At 49.0% G+C, this 19,784-nt stretch overlaps 1 protein-coding gene across 1 annotated transcript in view; it reads left to right on the top strand.

Annotated features, from left to right (window-relative positions):
- Positions 1–528: 528 nt before the first annotated feature.
- Positions 529–19,784, top strand: part of LOC117368842 — a 211,742-nt gene continuing 192,486 nt past the window's right edge. Inside the window, 1 exon segment of the mRNA XM_033962586.1 lies at positions 529–1,174. The gene's annotated coding sequence lies outside the window, so the exon portion shown is untranslated.

Genomic DNA, 19,784 nt, shown 5'->3' with positions numbered 1-19,784 from the left:
TCGGGGGAGCCTCCTACCTTAAACAATTTTGTGCAAGGTGCTCTCATGACCTATTGTGCACTTCTATTTCTGGTAGACATATTCTTGCACACTGGAGCTGGTGGTGCCCTTCTGGTGCCTTTTTCACTTGTTTCTTGCACATTATCTGTTTTCGACATCTGGTGCCCCTTTTTCGCTGATGCCCTAAGCAAGATAAGTACACTTTATTCTCTTCTCCTAAAAAAATGTTTACATTAAGTGCAATGATTGAATATGGTGCTGTCTTGTTTTTGAATAAGAAATAGCAGAAAGAGCTATAGTGTTCTGAATACTTTACACATATGCAAGAAGGTGTATGAATAATATAAGAGATGTTTGATTAAAAGAATGAAAAAGAATTGTTGCTCTGGGATTTGCAAAATCTATTGCCCTAAGCATGTGCCTAATCTATCCCTCACACCTGCTATCAGTTGCATGCTGTTATCAGACTCAGCAGGGTCCCACCCCCTACGATGCAACATTTTTCTGCTAGGTCACGTCCCCTGTGATGCAATGTTCTTGTTCTGTAGGAGCAGGACACACCAGAAGATGAAGCATAACGTTGAGATGTCGGCAAGATAGACTTCCGAGGCAGTCAAAACAGTGGCATTAAGAAGGAAAAAAGAACTGTGAGATCTGTGGGGTCTGCAGAACCCTTGTTTTACCCGACCCAGCATGTGCCTAAAATGTCTATGCCTTAATCCTGCCCTGCTTGCAATGCTTTGCCTTTTCCTTCCCTTGTCCAGCTCTTCCTCATTTACTTTTCTTGCATTTTTTTGCTTTCTTTTTAAACCACATTATTCAGACAGTCTGTGATTGGCACTATACAGTAACTGTGATTGGACTACTGACTGCCAATATACAGGATCTCTGGTGGGGCTGGCACTGGCATTGGACAGTCTCTGTGGGTGTGACAGTCACTGGCATTGCACAGTAAATCTCTGGTTATAGTTGTTGTGTGCTCCCTGGATTTTCTGCAGTAGAAGACCGAGGAAGAAAAATTCCATTCATTTCATTAGGAAACTCACAATTCTGTGTCCATCATGGAAATCTTATGAACTTTTCCATCTTTGCCTTTGTAACCACCATCCCTGGGATTATGCTGCCTTGAACTGAAAGAGACATCCTCAGGAAAGAGAAGGGACAGGAGACTCAAGTGAGTATCATTATAAGTGCTTTTGATTGATGTTTCCTGAAAAACAGAGGTAGTTTTTTCTCGTCACAATTCCAAATTCATGGGATTCTCAGTACGAAGAAATTGGTATTTAGTAACTAAAACCAGCAGTTTTGTATTTTTCAAGCTTTGTTTCCTGGTCTGTCTCTCTATAGGGAATAATACCAGTAGTTTCAGTTTCCTGAGCAGAACAGGGCTGCAGTAACTCTGAGATTCTTCCCTTATAAGCAGTGTCAATGCAGTCATGAATTCAGAGAGACATGGTATATTTAGCTCCCAATTTTGGATAAAGCATGAAGACTGGAATGGAGATGTTCACATTGGGATGCACTTAGTTCTAGCAGGGCATTTACAAAAGGCTCTGTGTCGGGAAAGCCTTTTCTAAACATGTATTTGTTGGCATGTGCAGCGGGGAAAACCATTTTAGAAACATACGTGTGTATAAAACGAACAGAACCATCCTGACAGCTTCCACATGCTATTTGTGCCACTTCCACTTGTAGCTGCTCCATTTTACAAATCATATTGCCAATTAAGTGTAAGGCTGCAATTTTAATTTTGTTTCGCTTTGAATGTGGAAATAAAAAAATGGGAGATTAAGGAGAAAGACTATCTTTAGTTCCTTGTTGAAACTTGTACAGTGGCCATAATGAGCATTTTATAGCAATGTGTGCATGTGTTGAGCTGGTGCAAATCCAGTGGGGATTTTTTTTTTCCTATTCACTTGTATTCCACTTGTAAAATGGGAAATAGATGTGTAGATTTGTGTCCTATGTAAACCACCTAAAAACATAAGAACAGCTATACTGGGTCAGACCAATGGTTCATCTAGCCCAGTATCCTGTTTTCAATAGTGGCCAATCCAGGTCACAGATACCTGACTGAAATCCAAATAGCAACATTCCATGCTACTAATCCAGGGCAAACATTGGCTTCCCCCATGTCTGTCTCAATAACAGACTATGAACTTGTCCAAACCTTTTTTAAACCCAGCTATGCTAACTGATGTTACCATATCCTCTGGCAATGGGCTCCAGAGCTTAACTATTCGTTCAGAGAAAAAAATTTCCTCCTGTTTGTTTTAAAGGTACAGTGGTGCCTCACACAACGAACTTAATTCGTTCCAGGAGCAAGTTTGTTATGCGAAAAGTTCGTTATGTGAAACGCGTTTTCCCATAACAATACATGTTAAAAAAAATAATTCGTTCTGCAGCATAAAATATGCTAAGATGACATAAAAAAAGATAAATTTGTCAAAATGGTGAAAATGGTGGTCTTGCTGAGGCCAAACTCTTTGACGAGTTCACACTGTTTTACCCCACATTCACTCCTTCTAATTATTTCCCGTTTCATTTCAACAGAAATCACCTTCCTGCTTTTTTTAGAAGCCATGATATATAAAAAATATTGAGTTTATCTTAAAAGGACAACTGTATACAGTGAGAGAGGGCAGTTAAGCGCAGTGACTAACGACTGCCTGCAGTGCCTGCGCGGAAGGATGCAATACATCGGCAGCTCGGGCGACTTCGTTGTGTGAAACGAAGTTCGTTGTGTGAAGTTCGTTGTGTGAAACGAAGTTCGTTGTGTGAAACGAAGTTCGTTGTATGAAGTTCGTTGTGTGAAACGAAGTTCGTTGTGTGAATCAAGACATGAAGTTCGTTGTGTGCAGCGTTCGTTGTGCGAGGCGTTCGTTATGCGAGGCACCACTGTATTTCCTTGTAACTTCATCAAGTGTCCCCACCTCTCCACCACACCCTTTTAAATTTCTGTGGTTTAGATCTCCAAGTGTAAATAGCAGCTATATGAGATCATAATTTGCATGTGTATGCACATGAAGATGTTTCTAAATTAAGGGCCTTAGCATATGTATTCTATACAGTATTAAACTCTGCAATTGTTTCATAAGATCAGATGGTCCATAATTACATAACAAGATTTATTTCTTAACTTCTGAAGGGTCCTTTTACTAAACTGCTGTAAACTCTAGAGCAGTGGTCTTCATTGCAAGGACTGTGAGCCAATGGCAGCCCTCCGAGACCTCTGTGGCGGTCTGTGGATCCTCTACAGAATATCAAACACCCCCCACCCCTTCAGAATCCTGCACTTTTTGTTTTCAGTGCTAGTCTTGCACTCTTCGGTCCGTGGGCAGCATGAAAGTGTAGTTACTTACCTATAACGTAGGTTCTCCGTGGACAGAAGGATAGTCAGCCACATATGGCTCTCCAATAGCTCAGAAAGATTTTTTTTTTCTTTCTCTCTCTGAACACGTGCAGTGCCCACTGGGCATGCCCAAGCCCTACCCATTTCCCCCTGCTTCCTCCTAATCCCCAGGATGTTCCTAGCTGTGGCCGGGTCGGTCGTATTGGGAGGCGGGTAGGTTGTGTGGCTGACTATCCTGCTGTTCACGGAGAACCTACGTTACAGGTAATAAACTACACTTTCTCCTAGGACAAGCAGGATGAGTCAGCCACATATGGGTGACTCCCTAGCTGAGGGATGTACCGACTGGACCTGCGCCTTAGCGCTCTGTGCATCCCTCGCCTGGCTGTGGAGGCCGAGCCGGGCAGGGTAACCAGGCGAAGCAGGTGAAGTTGTGGAAACAAGGTTTTTGATACAGTGCTGTGTTAACTGAGCAATAATACTCACAGAACAGTGAAACTGGTCAGACAATCAATGAACAGTGAGAAACCAACTGGTCAACAGTGACAATTCGTACTTGCATGTGAGAATTCATACTTGCATATTCCACATTCAGTCTAGACAGGAGTGCTGGAAGACCTACTTAATATCTATAACCCCCTACTTAATCAGTGTTTGTCAAGGCTGTGCTAGTGGTTGCTGTCCCTCCCGGGAGGGAAGAGCCACTTCCAAGACTGTTCGGCCGAATGCATTTGGAGCGTGGAATGCTATGTCGAGGCAGTAGTGCTTGGTGAAGGTATGCATGGAGGACCAAGTGGCTGCATCGCAGATGTCCCCTATTGGTGTGTGGTGCAGATGAGCCGTTGTGGTGGCTATGGCTCTACGCTGGTGGGCGTGGGCTCCCACCTGCGGTTGACGCTGCGCTCTTCTATAGGTGAAGGGGATGCACTTGGATATCCAGCGCGAGAGCCTGCGTTTAGTGGCCGGCAGTCCTGTTCTGTTTTGGTCGTAGGAGACGAACAATTGAGGCTTGTCTGGTCTGTTGCATAGTCAGGGCCCGCACACAGTCCAGGAGGTGTCGCTGAAGTGGCTGTGTGCCTCCCTGTGGGGGGATATAGAGTGCTGGGAGGCACGCTGAAGCCATCTTCGGCAAGAATCAGGGGTGGGTTCTGGGTACCACCCTGTTCTCATGGAGGAGTGTGTCGGGGGGTGATGGACCAGGGCCTGGATCTCGCCAATACATCTGGCTTACGCGATGGAGGTCAGGGTTTTCCCAGCCAGGAATACGGGATCTGCCTCCTCCAAAGGTTTGAAGGGGTCGAGGTGAGCTGATGCGGCACCAAGTTGAGGTCCCATCCGGGCGGTGGTGGTCTGACCGGTGGGTGCAGATTGGACAGTCCCTTCATGAAATTTTGTGATTACTGGATGCCTCGCCACTGGTTTATTGTCTAGGCCAGTGTGGTATGCCGCAATTGCACTTAGGTGGACCTTGATGGAAGTGGGTTTTAGGTCCCACTGAGATATGCTCCTGTCTAATTACTTCTCTTTCTTCTTCCCCTCTTGAAGTCAGTCAATTTGTACCTTTGCTTAATCTTTTGTAAACCGCATAGAACTTCACGGTATTGCGGTATATAAGCTGTTATTATTATTTTTTATTATTATTATGTACTGCAGGATGTCCGTGATGGGGCAGTTGTAGGGGACTCGCTGCGTGTCTGTGCACCGGTAGCGGAACCTTCTCCATTTCAACCCATAGCATTTTCTGGTTGAAGGTCTTCTGGCTGCCATAAGAATGTGCTCCACATCTTGTGGTAGGTTCATCCTCTCATCATCCATGCGGTCAGGGCTAAGGAACGCAGGTCATGGAGGAGGATAAGGCTCCTGTGTTGTGTTATGAGAACTGCACTGATCGGGAGGGGGAGAGGTGGGTGAACCGCTATCCCTTGCCGGAACGGGAACCATGGTTGCTGGGGCCCGCACAGGGCAATCATGATCACCGTTGCTCTGTCCTGAAGGATCTTCTGCAGGACTTAGGGTATAGCGGGTAGGCGTATAAGAGTCTGTGGTTCCAACTCACAGACAGACCGTCGGGGCTGAGACGGCGATGGGTTGATCTCTTTGAGCAGAAGGTTGAGTATTTTGAGTTCATTTCGGTTGCAAACGGGTCGATGCTCGGTGTGCCCCAGGTGCTGAAAATCTTCTTCGTTGCCGCTGAGTTGAAACACCACAAATAGGGATCCAGCTGGTGGCTGAGGCTTTCTGCCAGGACGTTCTGCTCGCCCGGGAGGTAAGTTGCCTGGATGGGGCATTGAATGGAGTTGGTGAACTCCCACGTGCGGCAAGCTTCCTTGCATAGCGAGGCTGACCTGTCCCTCCCTGCTTGTTGATGTAGTACATGGCCACCTGGTTTTCTGTTTGGGTGAGGACTGCTCTGCCTGTCACCCATTGTTTGAAGGTTTCGAGGCATTCCCTATGGCCCTGAGCTCCAGTAGGTAGATATGGAGTGAAGATGCCTGGGCCGACCATATGTCCCCTGTGCGAAGATGGAGAACGTGTGTCCCCCCTCCATGTTCGGAGGCATCCATGGTGGCCACCAGCTGGTGAGGTGGTGGTCTGGTTTCCCTATCGCTAAGTTATCTCGGGCCGTTCACCAGTGAAGCGTCTTGTGTATGGGCTGGCGAATGGGTATCTGGGTGGTCAGAGGTTGGGTATACTGGTCCCAATGACGTCTGAGGTGCCCTTTCAGGGATCTCATGTGTAGTCTGGTGTGCTGGACAACAATGACCGCAGCCGTGACACAGGAGGGAGCGTGCTGACGATGAGCTGCTGGCAGGGATGCACTGGGCCAGGTATGTCATGGCGTCGATCTGGTAGTCCAGTAGGACTGCCTTGGTCTGTGTGGTGTCGATGACTGCCCCGATGAACGATATCCCCTGAGTGGGTATCAGGTGGGATTTCTTGTAGTTGATGAGGAACCCCAGTTCTTGGAGGAGGGTTATGGTGGTTGTCGGGGCTGCCAGCTGTCGAGATAAGATAGGACGCACACCCCTTGAAGGCGAGGATGTGCCACTGCCACGCACTTTGTGAACACTCTTGGAGCCGTTGAGAGTCCAAGGGGTAGGACCTTGTACTGGAGGTGTCTGTCTTGGCTTTAGAAGCGACGATGCCTCCTGTGGGCTGGGTGCATGGGCACGTGAGTGTATGCATCATGTAAGTTCAGGGATACTAGCCAAAACTCGAGCTGTAACAGGGCCAAGACTGTACCCAGAGAGTGCATCTGGAATCGTTCCTTGTGTATGCACCTGTTGAGTTTGCAGAGATCCAGGATCGAGCGTTGTCCTTGTCCATGGGGATGCAGGGGTTCCTGGAGTAAAAACCCCTTGGTGATCTCCTCTGTTCGGCACCACCTCTATTGATTCTGCCGAAGCAGGTCCTCTCCTTGCTGCAGGAAAATTGGGTTGTCAGATGGAGAATGCCCTGCCCACTCTGGGGGCGGGAGTGGAGACGAATTTGGAATCCCTGCTTGATGATGCTGAGGGCCCACTGGTCGATGGTGATACTGGGCCAAGCCTTCGCAGACAATCTGATCCTGCTGGCTGGAGGGTGGTCAAGGTTCTGTTTTTGTTTTGGGGAGAGGGCTGCCCTTGGATGCCCCTGCCCCTCGGGCGGTGCTTGTTTGCGTAGCAGTTATGTTACTGTTGCGAGCGCTGGGGCACAAACTGCTGCCAGTGTGGACTGGCTCGGTGGTGAGCTGGAGTCCCTGTTTTATTTTATTTATTTATTTTCTCTCAATGGCCTCCTGATAAAGCCGCATCTGGAACTGGAGCACAGCAATTTGTGCGCTCAGCATTGCGCACTCGAAGGTCTTTTTCCCCGTGGAATCCAGGGTTTTTCAGGTCCTTCCATGACTGGGCGTTGGAGGGGGGGGGGTCGTGCTACCCTGTTTCTCTTAAGCGCCAAGGCTACCGCAATGTCCATGTATGGCTGCTGCGGGTTGTCGAATCCCCGGGCCGGAAAGATCTGGTACTTCAGTCCCAGTCTCCTTGATGTTGGTTGCCCTGAAGAGGGAGTCTTCCAAATCTTGTCTCTGCAGTCCAGGAGGTTCTTCTGGACTGGAATCGCCACCGCCTGCCTGAAGTAGTTCAGGCATTGTAGTAATCTGTGTTGGGTACTGGTGGTCCACCCATGTGGATCTTGAGAAAGGCTGTGAGTTTCTGGAGGAACTTGGGGTAAGTCCTCGTTTGTGGGTTTTTTTGGATTTGTTTGTTTTTTTATATAGTTATTTATTTATTTATTTTTGTGGGTGGTGACTCGGGGCATGGCTGGAGGCTGGTATGTTGCTTGTTCCTCCATTGCTTGGGTGCATGGCATGCCGCTGGAACGTGCCATGTTGTTGTGCGTGGCTCCCTCTAAAGGGGGGGCAATGGGAGGAATGTTGCCCGCTGAGAGAGGAGTTGGGTCAGCAGGAGGATTAACTGTTGCTGCTGGTCCCACCCTTGGTGGTTCGCAGGTTCATGTGCTGCTCCACTTGACTGGTTGGGTGGCTCCATGTACCCCGCCGACATTCTTTGTCCTTCTTGAGAGGGGGGTGAACCTGCAGAGAGGGGGCAGGATGCACCCCTTCATCTGTGCCAGTGCTCCTGGCTGCGTTTCCCACTGTGCCTGGAGGCAGAGAAAGAGGAGTGATGATGCCTCCTATGTGGGCTTCTCCTGCTGTACTGCCTATTGTATATTAAACTATACAGCGCTGCATATGCCTTTCAGTGCTATAGAAATCATAAATAGTAGCAGAGTCCCTCCTGCTGGCTGTAAGCTGTGGAAAAGTGCAGTGAACTAGAGAATGACACGGTGACGGTTTACCCGCGGCCACCGCATTTAAGCCGCGGGTCACCGCCGAAAACGGGGAAGAAAACTAGCAGTCGCTGCGGTGACGGGGACAAGGCCATTCACCGACCGCGGAAACGGTGAACAGGTTTGTCCCCGCGGGCCAATGTACCCCCTTCTAGGAACCGCTATTTACTGCCCGACGCCCGATTCACCCCCCCAGCAGGACCGCTCGCACCCCCACCCCGAACGACCGCTCGCACGCGCTCCCACCCGCACCCGCGATCGGAGCAAGAGGGAGCCCAAGCCCTCTTGCCCGGCCGACTCCCCGACGTCCGATACATCCCCCCCCCCGGCAGGACCACTCGCACCCCCACCCCGAAGGACCGCCGACTTCCCGACAATATCGGGCCAGAAGGGAGCCCAAACCCTCCTGGCCACGGCGACCCCCTAACCCCACCCCGCACTACATTACGGGCAGGAGGGATCCCAGGCCCTCCTGCCCTCGACGCAAACCCCCCTTCCCCCCCAACGACCGCCCCCCCCCAAGAACCTCCGACCGCCCCCCCAGCCGACCCGCGACCCCCCTGGCGACCCCCACGGCCCCCCCACCCCCCTTCCCGTACCTTTGGTAGTTGGCCGGACAGACGGGAGCCAAACCCGCCTGTCCGGCAGGCAGCCAACGAAGGAATGAGGCCGGATTGGCCCATCCATCCTAAAGCTCCGCCTACTGGTGGGGCCTAAGGCGCGTGGGCCAATCAGAATAGGCCCTGGAGCCTTAGGTCCCACCTGGGGGCGCGGCCTGAGGCACATGGGCCCAACCCGACCATGTGCCTCAGGCCGCGCCCCCAGGTGGGACCTAAGGCTCCAGGGCCTATTCTGATTGGCCCACGCGCCTTAGGCCCCACCAGTAGGCGGAGCTTTAGGATGGATGGGCCAATCCGGCCTCATTCCTTCGTTGGCTGCCTGCCGGACAGGCGGTTTTGGCTCCCGTCTGTCCGGCCAACTACCAAAGGTACGGGGAAGGGGGGTGGGGGGGTCGTGGGGGTCGCCAGGGGGGTCGCGGGTCGGCTGGGGGGGCGGTCGTTGGGGGGAGGGGGGTTTGCGTCGAGGGCAGGAGGGCTGCAGTGCAAACATAAGCCTTTCATTAAGACAATCCTGGTTCGCTTTTCCAAGTTAAAACAATTAGAAAAATATTTCTGGAGTGCTGTAATAAATTAAAATTAATAGTGCTCAGAACCCCCAAGGTAACTTCAGGCATCATTTTGAAGCTGGGGGGGGCGGTCGTTGGGGGGAGGGGGGTTTGCGTCGAGGGCAGGAGGGCCTGGGATCCCTCCTGCCCGTAATGTAGTGCGGGGTGGGGTTAGGGGGTCGCCGTGGCCAGGAGGATTTGGGCTCCCTCCTGGCCCGATATTGTTGGAGAGTCGGCGGTCCTTCGGGGGGAGGGATGTATCGGACGTCGGGGGGGGGGGGGCATCAGGCTTTCAGGATGGGGACAGACCTTCAAGGGGGGACAGTGCAGGGAAGTCAGGGAATTTATATTAATTAATTTTTTCTCTGCGTGTTTTGTTTTTGTATAGTTATTAACTAATATTTAACTAAGTTTTAAAGTTTTAAAGAATGTTTCCTTTATACGTAAATAAAGAAAAGTGAATGGGATTGCAGTGGCGGTGACGGGGCGGTGAATGGGGTGGCATTGGCGGTGACGGGGCGGTGAAGAGGATGGTGAGACGGGGACGGGGCGGTGACGGGGATGGTGAGACGGGGACGGGGCGGTGACGGGGATGGTGAGACGGGGACGGGGCGGTGACGGGGACCAATTTTTTCACCGTGTCATTCTCTACAGTGAACAGCTCTTTAGGCTGAGCAGTTTCAAATCCCCACTTTTGGGGAGGCGTGGTCTGACATGCCACATCACTGATGACATCAGCACCATACTTTGTGAAGAGTTCCCCGGGACTGGGAGGAAGGAAAAACCTGTGTTGCAATTGGTTGCTAGCGGTTTCCATCATGGCTGGTTGCTGAGACCCCGCCCAGTCTGAGCTCCGAGGTTGAGCTAAATGTGAAAAGCTAATGTGAAAGACAGACTCCTCGTTCCTGACATGAGGGGGGGAGGGGGGAGAGGTCTGAACTGCAGACTCTGCAGGACCCCAAGAGGGAAAGAAGCATCGAGTTTATTTATTTATTTATTTTTTTCAGAATGTGGGGAGATTGCACATTACAAGCTGAACTCTGGGGCAGCATGTCTCCTGCCGGTGGGAGAGGTCTGCAGGACCCCCCGAGGGAAAGAAGCATGGGAGTTTCTTTCTCCTTAAGTTCAGATTGGGAGGAGGGTGGGGCAGAGCCCTTGGGGCTGCAAAAGATTATCAGAGGTTTTCCCAAAAACAAGCAGATAGGACTTACCTTTGGGGCTGGAGGGGGAACCCCGATCGGCTGCCTGCAGAGGCTGGCTATACGCGGCAGCATGCAGGGACTCTGGGGGAGATCGCTCATTCTGGAGGGCGAAAACTCCGATCTGCTGTCTGCAGAAGCTGACTTTACGCGGCAGCATGCAGGGACTCCGGGAGAGATTTCTCTGCCGGGCCGAGTGCAGGTGGGGGGATTAGCTGAGCCAGGGCATCCTGGAGGCTCCTTGCCGCTTTAGCTTGTGGATCCCCTGCTGCTGCATTCCGATGAGGATGGCTGCTGGAGGAAGATTCTCAGGCCTCACTTCTCTTCATGAAGTCTCTCAGTGCCCTCTTCCTTAGCTTGCGTGCACGTGGAGACATGTGCACACAATGCAAGAAACACGGAAACCTCGTGCGCCGGATCCAATCAGTGGGCGCACAGTTCATGAGGATCCAGTGCATTCATCCTTCTCCTGCATCTCAGTCATTTCTTTAGATGATTCAGACATCTTCAAGGTGATGAGTAGAAAAGTTGTAATGGAGAGCTGTAGAAAAATCAACCGATGGAAACGGGCGGAAACTAAAGACTGGGGATTAGGGGGAAGCAGGGGGAAATGGGTAGGGCCCGGGCCTGCCCAGTGGGGCCCGGGCACTGCACGTGCTCAGAGAGAGAGAGAGAGAAAAAAAAAAAATCTCTCTGAGCTATTGGAGAGCTTATCCGCAAATTGGGAGCTGTTGGGACAACACCCATATGTGGCTGACTCATCCTGCTTGTCCTAGGAGAATGAAATAAACACAGCTTCCTACAAACAAAAATAGCTGATACAGACTCCAGACTAAAGCAAGAGCTGGGTTCCTAATACAAGGCCAGTTCCTGAATACATAGCAGACAAGAGTGGGGCACAGTTAAGGGACTGAAAAAGACCAAAATGGGGGGTCATGGAAACAGTTGCAGAGAGTGACTGACAAGGAGGAAAGTGGAGTGAGTCTCCAAAGAGCAAGTCAAGAGACTGGTTAAAAATCAAGGGACTCCAAGAGGTTAAGTGCCCTGATAAAAGCAGGATGTCAGAAGCCAGACAATGGTTACACTCTAAAAGAGAGGGATTCTTGGGCAGGACGCAAGAGTTGCAACCTGAGCCCAGAAACCCCAAGAAGGAAAAGGGGACCTTTAGAGGTTAAGTGCCTGTCTCAGGGGTAGCCCAAGGGGTGGAAGAAAGTCAGCTCTTGTGATCTAGAGAGGACTGGAGACCTGGATTGGGTGTCTGCCATGTTGTCTCAGCCAGAGGAGGAGACAGAACCCCCTGAAGATCAACTATTACAGGTTCAGTACCCACCTCAAGATCGAGCCCATGAATTAGAGAAGGCTGCCTATTACATTAAAGATCTGGAAGAAGATCAGGTGCTATCGGCACAGTGTACAATTCAATTAAGAAAGGAAAATGAGAACCTCCAAAGACAACTGGTAGAGGTTAAGGACCAGTTGCAAGGTCAAGAGGGAAGAATGAGAGAGAATGAGAGCCTGTTGCAGCATATGGACAGAGAAAGGGGAGCTCAGAAAAGCCCTTGAACAGAAAGTTGAGGAGGCAAAGCAACTGAGTAGCAAGTCCATAGGGGGGACCCTACAGGAGTAGAAATGCAGCTAAAACAGGAGGAATTCCAGGCCTTAAACATAGTAACATAGTAATTGACAGCAGATACAGACCTGAACTGTCCATCCAGTCTGCCCTATAGTTACATGCATTATAATTCATGATTTAATTAAATTGTCTTTTTTCTTTGTTATTTCTGGGTCATAGACCATAGAAATCCACCTGGTACTGTCCATAGATGCCAACTATTAGAGTTGCCATTGAAGCTCATACCAGCCTATCCAAACCATCTCGTTTGCGAGATACAGACTGTAACAGTTTGCCCACCACTGTCCTCATATTTCAAATTGCTGTAGCCTTCCCCAGCCCATCCTAAACTGAATTGCCATTTACGGGACACAGATCGTGTATGTCTGCCCTTACCAGCCTTAATTCTTCAATTTATACCATTAATTTTCTAATTAGAGCCTCTGTGCTTATTCCATGCTTTTTTAAAAAAATTCTTACACCATTTTCTTCTCCACCACCTCCCTCAGGAGGGCATTCCAGGCATTGACCACCCTCTTCATAAAAAAGAATTCCTAACATTAATGTTCCAAATGAAGATCAGACTTGTCCACATACTTATTTTCTCAGTGGTCAGTTATAGAAGCGAAAGCTGGACATTTACGGAAACAAGGCAGAAAGAAAATTGACTCATTTGAGCTTTGGTGCAGGAGAAGGATTTTAGGCATATCGTGGTGGACTGACAGAAGAACTAACAAATCAATTCTGGAAGATATCAAACAGGCTATGTCACTTGAAGCTCAAATGATGATATTACGACTGTCTTATTTCGATCACATCATCAGAAGAGAGAGATCACTGGAGAAGGACATCATGTTTGGTAAGATCGAAGGAACCAAGTGAAGAGGGCGACCTACAATCGATGGTCGGACACGTTGACGTTGGAGGATCTTTCTGGACTAGTTCTAAATCAATTTCTTTTAAGATCCGCAGTTCATCATTCAGCATTAATACTAAGTCTACCACCCTTCAACCTCAATTTATGGCCTCTAGATTTACCAGTTTCCCTTATCTGGAAAAGATTTGGTTCTACAGTAATACATTTCAAGTATTTAAACATATGTATCATATTATATATCATATCATGCTGGGCATAGCCAGAACTTGGACATCTTTTTCTGATGTATTTAGTACAGGTTGTATGTCAGCAGATCCTGTTCTACCAACTTGCACGAACACAGAGGTTTTGTTAGTGGGTTTTGTATACTAAGCTCCTAGAGTGTTGAAAGTCTATTAAATTGCTGCATTTTTACTGAAAGCTTTATGGGGTTTGCTTGATATTCTTTGGTGATCATAATATCTTCAGACTCTTGATCTTCAGACTCTTGATCCAGGTCATATAGGGCATTTTCGATAGGACGTCTAAAGGCTCCTTTTACGAAGGTAAGCTAGCGTTTTTAGCACACGCACCAGATTAGCATGCGCTATAGCGCATGTTACCCGAAAAACTATCACCTGCTCAAGAGGAGGCGGTAGTGGCTAGCGCACATGGCATTTTAGTGCACGCTATTCTGCGCGTTAAGGACCTAACACACCTTCGTAAAAGGAGCCCTAAGTCTGAGTTTGGACGTTTCCTGTAAGACGTCCAAAAGTCATGGTGAGGAATGTCTATTTTTTAAACCGCTAAATGTCTAATTTTTTAAAATGATCTATTTGGATATCTTGGACGTCAGGACGTCCAGCCTAAGGACGCCTAAATTTGTTCACTATTTTCAACCACAAAAACATCCAAATTCAAAACATGTTTCTCAAGTTTATTAAAAATTTGATATACTGCCTTAATATTGTCAAAGCGGTGTAAACTACATCTACAATAATAAAATGCTAAGCGCGCATGCGCACTCCTACCTGCGTGTTCCGTGATCCATATGATGTCCGTGGCAGGCAGGAGAGCACATGTGCACTTACAACGGGACCACACTCGAGCACTGTGGCTGACTCTTTTACACTGCACGCCCGAACTCTGCAGCTCCTCTCAAGAGCCTCACCAGCATTCGAGTGCTGTAGCCGAAGAACTCACAGCCACACCTAAGCGGCAGCTCCTCTCAGTAGCCGCATGCAGACGGGAGTCGAGGTTAACACTGCATGCCCGAACTTGGCCGAAATCACATCCAGACTTAAGCGGCAGCTCCTCTCAAGAGCCACATGCAGACGAGGGTCATGGGAGGAGGCGCCGAGGCAAGTGCTGCACAGGGACTGCAGGGGAAGTGAAATACCGCTTCTCCTGCACATACCGGCACACACAATGCAGAGAGCCTCTTGGCTGGGGAGAAATACTCTGTTCTGATAAGAGACAGACAGACAACTTTGTGATGTTCACAGAACAAATGTGGAAGCTGAACCCAACGTGAATCGAAGTAAACAGGTATGTACGTTCTTCTTTTGACCCAAACAAAGTGCCAGTAAGTTTTGAGATACACCTCCCTTCGGGCTAATAGCATGCGGGTTTGACGGTTGTCAAAACAAATTTTCGCGTGCGCACGTTCACATACCAACGAGTGTCGAGTGCCGGTTTAACTTACACAAGTCACTTTGTGCCAATTTACTACTTTAAACAATTTACTATGTTCGAATTTACTTCTTACTACTTTCTCTGTGCCAATTTCAAGTTACTGTCTGCACGTTTCCAGATAAAGAAAAAAAAGGTAGGTGGGAGAAGGGGCATATTCCCCCAACAGCCCCCTGACTTCTCCACACACACACATAAGGACAGGAGGCTAGGGAGAGAAAGTGCAAGAAAAAAAATAAGAGGAGACATTGACAGACAGATAGAAATATGTCACACATACTGAAACAGAGTTAAGTGGCAGTGAAAGACACTCACAGAAGGACAGGGGGCTAAAGAGACAGATTGAAACCCCCCCCCCCCCCACAAAAAACAGGGGACAAGGAGAGAGAGACACACAGACACTCACAGAAGGACAGGGGGCTAAAGAGACAGATTGAAAAAAAACAAACCAGTGGACAAGGCAGTGGCGTACCTAGCATATGTGACACCCGGGGCCCATCATTTTATGGCATCCTCCCCCCCCCCATCTGTACGAAAAACATGATTTTTAGTAACAAGCCACACGTCACACATGAGTACCTAGGAAAAGGCAGCATCTTACATACTGCAGTGAGCAGTACATCAATACACCCATTGTAAAACTAAACAAGCCAGACTAATACAAATCAATCCTACACCGTCAATCCTAACAGAAAACCATGTCTTTCGAACACATAGAACACAGAAAACACCTTCGCCTAGTATGGAATATGTCATCACAAACTAACCCCTCCCTCTTTTACAAAACTGTAGTATGGATTTTAGCCACGGTGGTAACAGCTCTGACGCTCATAGAATTCTGAGCATCAGAGCTGCTACCACCACGGCTGGCGCTAAAAAATGTTCCACAGTTTTGAAAAAGGGGGGATAAATAGAAATACATAGACAAAGGTTAAATTGAACCAGCAAGAAGCTGGACTCTGCATACAATGCAACACCACAGAAACAGTGACACATGTCTCCTAAAGCAATAAATAAATAGAAAATTTTTGATCTACCTTTGTCTTCTCTGGTTTCTGCTTTTCTCATCTTATTGTTACTCTCTTCCTTTCATCCACTGTCTCTCTTCTCTCTGCATCTTCCATTTGCTCTGTTACTGTGCCTGTCCCTTTCTCCCACTTCCAAATTGGTCTGGTACCCATCTTCTTCCCTCCGCTCCCCCCATAGTCTGGCATCTCTGTCTTCTTCCCTGCCAGCATCTTTTCCCCACTCTCTGTTCCTCATTTCCCTTCAGCATCTTCTCCCCACTCTGTCTTCCCCATGTGCTTTCAGCGTCCTTCTCCCCCCTCTGTTTTACCCTGTTTTCCTCTCCACCCCAGCTTTCCTCCCTTTCTCCCTCCCTGCCCTTTACTTTCATGGCGCTTTCTCCCCCCCACCCCGGGACAACAGGCCCGGTCCGACAAACCTCCCTGCCCTGTGGCAGGCGATGTCTAAACTGCCTTCTTACAGCAGCCGGAGCGTTATAGTTGCATATGGCTGCCGTAAAGGTCGTCTCTGATACAACTTCTGGTTGCGTCAGAGATGACCTTTACGGCAGAAACAAGCAGCTTTAACGCTTTAGCTCAGGGGTGCCCACACTTTTTGGGCTCACGAGCTCCTTTTAAAATGACCAAGTCAAAATGATCTATCAACAATAACATTTTTAAAAACCCCGCAAAGCACACTGTACACTGAGAAAATGTGAATTATCATTCCTATTCCGGGGTTTTTTCAAAGAGGTCAAGGCAGATGACTCTATGCACTGTCACCTCAGTAATAACCATACAAAAATAGACAAATATCCCCCTCCCTTTTTACTAAACCACAATAGCAGTTTTTAGCGCAGGGAGCTGCACTGAATGCCCAGCGCTGCTCTCGATGCTCATAGGCTCCCTGCGCTAAAAACCGCTATTGTGGTTTAGTAAAGGGGGCCATAGTGCAAAATATAGACAGCAGATATAAATTCAGACACATTTTGATCACTAAATTGAAAATAAAATCATTTTTCCTACCTTGTTGTCTGGTGATTTCATGAGTTTCTGGTTGCACTTTCTTCTTCTGACTGTGCATCCAATCTTTCTTCCCTTCTTTCAGCCTGTATGCTTCCTCTCCTCCAGACCTCATTCCCTCCCCCAACTTTTTCTTACTCTCTCCCTGCCCTTTCCTTCTCCCTGCCTCCCTTTCTTTTTTTCTGTTTCCCTTCTTTCCTTCTGTCTCCCTGCCTGCCCCCTTTCTTTCTTTCTCCCTGCACAGCCCCCAAAGTCACTGCCATCGGGAAACAGGCCCCAAAGCCGCCGCCACCGCCGCAAGCTCTCCTTCCCTGCATCAGGCCAACCAGCATTCCTCTCCCCGACGTCAATTCTGCCTTCAGAGAGAAAGTTCCGCCCAGCTAGGCAGCAATTGGCTGGCCCGAACTTCCTCTCCGACGGCAGAATTGATGTTGGAGAGATGAAAGCTGATCGGCCCAGTAGAATTTTCCGGACCTGGCCGGCTCTGCACCCCCCCCTAAGGCCCCCCCCCCCCTTGGTACGCCACTGGGACAAGGAGAGAGAGACACATAGGAAAAAAAGACAAACAGACATACAGCAGCCAAGGAGAAAGACAACAAAAAAAAATACAGACATACTTATATACTTTTAAATTTGTTTTAAATTTATCAATATTTTTCTCTTCTCTTAAATGGCCAGGCAAAGAATTCCAGTGTTCAGGCACACTTACCGAAAAAATACATTTACGGATAGTGTCATTAAAGAGATGTCTGACTGAGGGGATATGTAATAGATTTTGGGTATTTGATCTTAATGTTCTGATGGAACTGTAAGGAATAATCAGTCTGTCCAAGAAAATGGAGGGATTTTATTTTAAACATACAACGTTAACAGTGAATCATCTAAATCCAGACCATTTGGATATGGGAGGGGCCAACATTGCAATGGACTGACCACTCAAACATGCCAACAGGGCAGTGGGGCATCTTAAAGAGCACTGCCATGAAATTCTCATAAAGAGTGCCAGATGTACATCTTACCATAACCCCCTTATGATTTCTGATAAGCCATCCAAAACGCTCCCAAAACCTACTACGCCCACCTGTTTACCACCCCAGTAGCCCAGTAGCTAGATGGCACCTATATGGCAGTATAATAGGGTTTTAGTAGGCTCACACTTTCTACCATAAATGTAGTGGTTGGCTTATGGGTCTGGTTCCTCCTCTGTATGGTTCACCAGCCCACTCACCAGGCTACTCAAATTACCTGTGTGCTGCTTTACTAGGCTGTTCCGTGCTGTTGTCCTAGAGACAGATATGTACTGTTTCATTCAGATCTTTGTGGGTGGGAGAGGGTCAGTGACCACTGGGGGAGTGTGTGTGTGTGGAAGGGTCATTACTTAATCCCTCCAGTGGTCATCTGGTTAGTTTGGGTACGTTTTTGGCACATGGATGGTTGTAAAACAAGTTCATCCTCGGTGTCTTGGGAAATGTTTGATTATTACTGCAAGACATCCAAGTGCTAAGCCCGCCTATATCATGCCTCCAACACGCGCCCTCAAACTTTGGATGCACAACAGCTAAGAAGCCTAGCCAGTTTACACTTTCCAAAAATGCCAGGACTAGTAGTAGATTTAAAACAAACCAGTAAAAATATTCCTTCATTCAATATGTAATTAACCTCCTTCTTTACAAAGCCGCACTAGCATTTTTAATGCTGGCCATGGCGGTAAAAGCTTAGCCGCTCATAGTAATTCCATGAGCATCAGAGCTGTTACCACAGCGGCTGGAGCTAAAAACGCTAGCACAGCTTTGTAAAGGAGGAGTTAAGCTCTGGAATGTGGTGAAAACAGTTAGCATAGTAGGGTTTAAAAAAGGTTTGGATAATTTCTTTGTTCTAAAAAAAAAATTCTTTATTTATTCAATTTTAATTGAACATGTGGAGGGGCATAATCAAAAAAACGTCTAAATCCCCTTTTGGCCTAAGTCTTTAAATGTTCAAAGCAGAAGCAGAGAAAGTGTCCATAACCAAAACAAACGTCCTTGTTTTGATTATGGCCTGCCTCTATTAAACGCCCAGATTACCACTACGTCTACAAGTACACCCCCACGACGTCTACCCTTTTTGCCCATAATGAACCAAAAAAACGCCTAAGTCCCAAACGTCCAACAGGAGGGCTTTTAGGTGAAGGAGGAGCCAGTCTTTCACCTAAAAGCTGGATTCTGTAACCGGTGTCTGTCAAAAACAACATCGGTTACAGAATCCCCCCCCCCACAACGATCCAGGCAGGAGGGTGCCCAAGCCCTCCTGCCATGTCGAACCGCGAACACCCCTCCCGACAACATCGGGGCAAGAGGGAGCCCAAGCCCTCTTGCCCCGTTGAACCATGACCCCCCCGACAACATCGGGGCAAGAGGGAGCTCCAGCCCTCTTGATCCGGCAATCTTACCCACCCCCGCCCCGCCGAGTACGATCAGGCCAGGAGGGAGCCCAAGTCCTCCTGGCCCCGGCGACCCTGCCTCCTACATGAATGGGCCAGGAGGGAACCCAAGCCCTTCTGGCCCCGGCGACCCGCCCACCTACACGAATGGCCCGTATTGTAGTGGGGGGGTGGGGGGTAGGGGGTCGCCGGGTCCAGGAGGGCTTGGGCTCCATCCTGGCCCATTCATGTAGGTGGGGGGGTCGCCGGGAGCCTGGAGGGCTAGGGCTCCCTCCTGGCCTGTTCGTGTAGGTGGGTGGTCGCCGGGGCCAGGAGGGCTTGGGCTCTCTTCTGGCCCATTCTTGTAGGTGGGGGGGCTTGCCGGGGCCAGGAGGGCTTGGGCTCCCTCCTGGCCTGCTCGTACTTGGCGGAGGGGGGGAGGTAAGAATGCCAGGCCAAAAGGGCTTGGGCTCCCTCTTGCCCCGATATCATCGGGGGTGCAGCGGCTGCCATGGGGCAGGAGGGCTTGAGCTCCCTCTTGCCCCGATATCATCGGGGGGTGGGGGGGTGATGTATCGCGGCAGAAGAGATTGGGCATCTTTCCTGCCGCGATGGTTGCAGTGGGTAGGTTGCCGGGCCGCTGAACTGATCGC

The sequence above is a fragment of the Geotrypetes seraphini genome, chromosome 11 (assembly GCF_902459505.1).
Source record: "Geotrypetes seraphini chromosome 11, aGeoSer1.1, whole genome shotgun sequence".
Lineage (NCBI taxonomy): Eukaryota > Metazoa > Chordata > Amphibia > Gymnophiona > Dermophiidae > Geotrypetes > Geotrypetes seraphini.
The sequence above is the reverse complement of the archived record's forward strand: the minus strand, read 5'-3'. Positions and strand labels throughout refer to the sequence as shown.